This window comes from Salvia splendens, chromosome 18, assembly GCF_004379255.2.
Source record: "Salvia splendens isolate huo1 chromosome 18, SspV2, whole genome shotgun sequence".
In the NCBI taxonomy this organism is placed as follows: domain Eukaryota; kingdom Viridiplantae; phylum Streptophyta; class Magnoliopsida; order Lamiales; family Lamiaceae; genus Salvia; species Salvia splendens.
Window position 1 is genome coordinate 3,999,742 of NC_056049.1, and position 6,078 is coordinate 4,005,819.

The following is a 6,078-nucleotide window of genomic DNA, read 5'->3' on the forward strand; positions in this document are numbered from 1 at the left end:
ACACTTGAGGTGGGTCCCAAATTCCACTATCACACCCCATTTATTACACACTTCAACAACTTTCTTAAAACCCGTGCCATGGAGAAATGGGACTCCAATTGCTGGACGGAGGGAGTATCAATTTAATATTAGAAGCAATAACAACAGTACATCATATTGCAACCAATGTCTTAACTATAACTACTAATTCATCAATGGAGAGGGTGTAGGTGGTGTCGTGATGGGATGGATAATAGAAGTAATGGTTTCAATTTCAAAGTTCTCATAGTACCTTTACCTCCTCTAAGATCGACAATATTTAAAAAAAGAAGATTGCACTATGTAAATCATCCTTGACGTTTTCATTTGTTTTACTCCAACCTCTGACGTTTAAAAATATCGCCATACGTCTCTGGCGTTTAACATAATCACATATCGTATATTTGTAGCTATTTTTCGGACTAAAATACCTTTCTGGCTTGCAAGGCATTTCAGTAATTTTTACTCTGCACATGGCTGCATTTTTGCAGACATTAGCTCTGCACATGACTGCGCTTTTGTCAAATCAATTGATGATTTATTCAGACTGACTCATTTCTATTCTATGCATATTATTCTTCAAAATTATATATAAAATAAATGCTTTTATACCAACAAACTTTCATGGTATATATATAGGGGTGAAATTGTTTTTGTATGGTTGGTTTCCTACTGTCACTAATTCAAAATACTACGACCCTAACTAAACTAGAGAGACTACTAGTATATATACAAAAGTTGAGAAGAATTTAATTTGTAATGTTTAAACTCACAAGCTAAACAAAATAAATTATTTTTTGATAATTCGAATGCTTTTATTGTTGCTTAGTTATGGTCGCGTTGTGTCAATGTTTATCATCATTTTAGTGTGCCTCTGATGCTAATTAAATTATTTTGGGAAGGGATTAATTAAGAGACGCACACCTACATTAAAGAAGAAAATTAAGCTGGAAGTTACTATTAATTGATAAAAGCAGTGATTAATTAGAAGGGTATATGAACAAGCATTCTGAATTACACCTAAAAATTCATATATAGTCAACGGCAGTAATTTTGTGCAGCAGATCTGAAAGGAAAGGAAAGGGGAAGTATAACATAAGTAGACGGAGATGGAGACAAGTTCAGAGACGAAGCTGAAATTCGAAGCAGAGGCAGAAGTGTGTGTGGGTTGTGACTGAGAGTGGCATATAGAAATTGTTAGCACTGTTCTCATTTATCAAACTTTGTGACATCATGTTCCACAAGTGCAGCAGCCTGCCACAGCAGATTTCCATTCGATATGACCATAATGCCCTTTTAGGGCTGAAGGGTCTTTTAGTCCGAAAAAACCTGATATGTGATTATGTTAAACGCCAGAGACGTGTGACGATATTTTTAAACGTCAGGGGTCTGGAGTGAAACAAATGGAAACGTCAGGGATGGTTTATGTAGTTCACTCAAAAAAGAATAATGAAAGGCTCTAAGATTGACAATTTGCTGGTGTATAGAGATATCCCACATGTTTTTTTTAAGATGATCAACAGTGGTTCTAATCTACACTCGTTTGACCTATTGATTAAAGAATTTGGCCTATTGATTAAAGAAGAAGTGTCTTATCAACTGACCTACACTTCATAATTGTCCAGTTTCCCCTCATAAACAACGAATAATGAAAGACTCTTACTCCCCACCTACACTATCCACGACTGACCACGAGATATGCTCGCCCTGCATAAACAATATGATAGGATCTACAGTTCTTGTACCTCTTAGGAAGAGCTGTCAATGTCAATAACCAAAATATCCTAAATGTTCAATAATAACTGAGAAATGTCTATAATTCTTAAATCTACATAATAGCCAACTTTAAACAATAACCGAAAAACCTATATTGTTCAAAGTTATACAAACAGACAATTTTTAAACTGCGATACATTTTAAATTAACCACCTGTTCAAAACAATAAGCATAATATTTCTAGTCCAATAACAAAACAATGAAATCACAAAACATTTTCCATAATTTACAAATTCTAAATCTAATCTGTTATTTACAAACTTGTAGTTGTTTTAATGTTTTAGCAATTTATTACTCTTTAGTCGACGGTTTCCTCTTTTGATTCAATGGCGGTTTCTCCATCAATCTGCTTCTCCATTTTTAATATTCAGAAAAATGGATACTCATAATAGTGACAAAGGAAGTAAAACAGAATCTTCATTGGATGAATCAAGTTTTGTAATGATCTAGTTTTTAAAGAGGAAGAGAAGATTGTTGAGAAATTAAGGCCATGTGCCTCTATGAAACAGATTTCAAGTGTTTCAGTCTTATACTAATAGTCCAAGTAGAATATGATTATCCGGAATCCAGATTCAGATGCAGTGTGTCATAAATCATGGTGGAAGTAGAAAGTTCATTTTATTTGAGGTTGTAATGGGAGTAGAAACTTTTATTAAATGAGATTGAAGGCTGATCATATGTTATGTGGTCTGTCTATATCCATTTTTCAAGATCAAATCTTTACTTGTTTCGAATCTATCTTGTTTTAATAAGAGTACTAGATTAAGGTGTAGGCTGCAGAATTTGATTTGCAAAAGGAATTTATGATGTTGAGTATTATCCCACATCGGTGAAAGAGAAGAAGAAGGGAGAGAAAGTGGAGATATAAAAGAGGGGCGATTGGAACTGAGAAACATACTTACCTGGACGGGGTCGATGGGCGATCCATAAGACCCATGGCCTAGGTTGGCGACTTCCATTGCACTGAGGAGGGGCGCCCGCCTAAGGTCGGCCCAAGTGGTCGAGCCTACGTCATAATTTGTGTCAGAGGGGGCCTGCGTTCGCGCAGCCCCTGCCCATATTAGTCTTAATATTTGGCCCATAAGTCCATCTATAATATTCTCACTTAACCAATCGCGGACGCTCTTAATTCTTACCATCATTAACATCGGCTGAAATTGGGTATTTCTCATAAATTTTAAAAAATGATCATAAATATTAGTACTACAAATATTAGAATGATCCCAACAAGTTTCACAATGCGGGATGAACAAATATGTATATAATGTGTTTTATATGCACAATTAATATTCAAAAGATTTTGAACAAATTAAAATGAATATTAACCAATTACCAATTATCTTATTTATCTATTTGATTTTATGTTTGTATTGTAGTACTACCTTTTTAGATCCTTATATCTTTGATTTAAAACAATCTTTATTTTAATATATTACAATAAATAAAAAAAAGAGATGTCTTTCGTAAAGAGAATAAAAAAGATGAAAAGGCTTATCATATTCTAGATTTATCTATCTTGGGACCTAAATAAATTGTATTTACTTTTTTCTCGTATCTCTCTCTAAACTCATACATATGGAGGAGAAATATGTTTCGAGAGTTGTAAGAAGATAAGGATTTGTATGTTGGTTTCTGGGATTACAAGATAACAAAACCGGGCGTAATACAACCCAAAAGAAGGAATACAAAAAAGAACTGAAGTTACAACGAAAATGAAACAACTAAACCAGTATGCTATGACAGCCGAGTCGAGGAGGCCTCTTCCCGCAAGACGAGATACGCCCCGGTAGTGCTCTCGGTTTGGCGTGTCGTCCCCAAAGGTAAAACGGCTACGTCTCTTCTGATGCAGCACCGCAATCAGCAGAGCTCCGGCGAACGGGATGGAGGAGAGGGCAGAGCTTCGACAGAAAGACAATGCAGGGAGAGGGAGAGAGCTTATGCAGAGAATGCTTGTAAGGGTCAACCAGCCATTGAAGGCTCATCATGGCAAAAACGTAACCGACGTCGGTTACAGGCGTGTGGCTGTAATGTGCCACCCGTGTGTGGAGCGTGTGGATTTCTCACGTGGCAACCGTGACTGTGCCTCGCTTGACGACGTGTCAAGCCACTTGGATTGCTGACTCGGCGGTGGTCCAAAAAGAATAGTTTGGGCCAAGCACCAAGCCCAAAGACCAATTGCCAAGATCCAAGTCCAAGATCGAGATCGAGATCGGGCTCGGGCTCGGGCCCGCGGCCCGCGGCCCGCGACCGCGACCGCGAGCACGGGCTCGGGCGGGCGGGCGGCGGCGGCGGCGCGCGCGTGTGCGCGCGTGTGGGCTCTTTCACCCATCTTGGTCCACTATAATTATTAAGTAACATAAAGTCACTTAATTTATACACATTAAAGATGTGTTAATCCTCCAATGTGGGATAATTAACACTAGTTAATTATTCCCTAAGCTCCATCTCCAAGCTTTAATTAAAAGCTAATTATGCCCAACTTTAATCCACTATTTCTCACTCACCGGAAATCGGATTTGAGAAAGTGAATATACTACATTTACCTACGTAAAATGTAGATCGACGCTATGTCATTTAATTTCACAAAATTAAATGTCTCGTCACATTTATTATTTGGTCAAAATCCATTGACCGGGCATATTTAATCCATGATTTTTACAATCCCCCACATGAGTGGAAATAGCCGAATGCATATGCATGCAGACACAAGCTCAACCCTCGCGAGGTATATAAGCATAAGGATAGGTAGTTGTTGACTTTGAACCCTCCATAGTCGACACCATCGGATACACAGGCGGCTTAGTAGCGCGATGCTTTGAACTAATCCCCCACGGCGTGCACCGAGACAATGGTGTTAACACTTAAACACCTCAACCTCATCCGTTCTCACGTTTTGTGTCCATTGCGGTCTTGGACACCACTTTGGATTCATAAGTGCGTTTTTTATGAAGCGACCACACTTCGCACTTACGTAGGTGATTCTTAGTCAAGTACCTTGCCATACTTGGTCTCTTTGAGAATTCCATCTCTTTGAGATCCTTAAGAACCATTAAAAGTCATAGACTTAGCCTTTACCACGAGGCAAGTTCTCCAACACTCTATTGCTCTCTAGGGAATAGATATAGTTTGAGTGTTTTTCCATGAACTCTCATAGCTTAGTTGTCCCTTTGAACCAAGTTCTTGGGATCTCCAGTCATCATGGTTGGGTTACCACTATGACAATTCTTTAGTTTGTGGATTTCAAACCCATTCCCTCTAGCAACTTATTCATTTGATCACGGTTTAACCCTTTGGTTAGCGGATCCGCTAGATTATCTATTGACTTCACATAGTCAATTGTAATCACCCCTGTTGTGATCAAATGTCTCACGGTGTTATGTCGTCGACGTATATGTCGAGACTTACCGTTATAGAAACCATTGTTTGCCCTTCCAATAGCCGCTTGGCTATCGCAGTGAATCAGCACTGGTGGCACTGGCTTAGACCAACATGGAATGTCTTCAAGGAAGTTCTTAAGCCACTCGGCTTCCTCACCAGCCTTATCCAAGGCAATGAACTCCGATTCCATTGTTGATCGGGCTATACAGGTCTGTTTTGTGGATTTCCACGATACAGCACCACCCCCAATAGTAAAGACATATCCACTTGTTGAAAGTGAGTCTCTATTATCGGATATCCAATTGGCATCACAGTACCCTTCAAGCACCGGGGGGTATCTCGAGAAGTGTAGCCCAAGATTTTGAGTGTGTTTTAAATATCTCAAAACCCTCACAAGAGCTCTCCAATGCTCTTTGCTTGGATTGCTCGTGTAACGACTTAACTTGTTCACGGCACAAGCAATGTCAGGTCGAGTGCAATTAGTCAAGTACATAATGCACCCGATGACCCGTGCATACTCTTCTTGTGCAACGGGCTCGCCTTTGTTTTTGCTCAAGTGAACGTCGAGTTCAATTGGAGTCTTAACCGGCGCGCCATCATAGGCTTTGAATTTATTCAATATCTTCTCAACATAATGTGATTGTGTTAAGATGATTCCATCATTCGTTCTTAGAATCTTCATTCCAAGAATTACATCGGCTAGACCCATGTCTTTCATGTCAAAGTTTCTCTTTAACATGGCCTTTGTATCGTTAATTACTTGAGTGTTGCTACCCAAGATTAACATATCATCAACGTAGAGACACACTATAACATGACCGTTATTAGTGCTCTTGATGTAGACACATTTGTCGCACTCGTTGATTTTAAACCCATTTGATAACATCACATTATCAAACTTCAAGT

At 38.8% G+C, this 6,078-nt stretch overlaps 1 non-coding gene across 1 annotated transcript; it reads left to right on the forward strand.

Moving 5' to 3' along the window:
- Positions 1 to 2,688: 2,688 nt before the first annotated feature.
- Positions 2,689 to 2,849, forward strand: LOC121777999. Its single transcript, XR_006045574.1, has one exon. It is a non-coding gene; the product is annotated as a U1 spliceosomal RNA (small nuclear RNA).
- Positions 2,850 to 6,078: the final 3,229 nt, after the last annotated feature.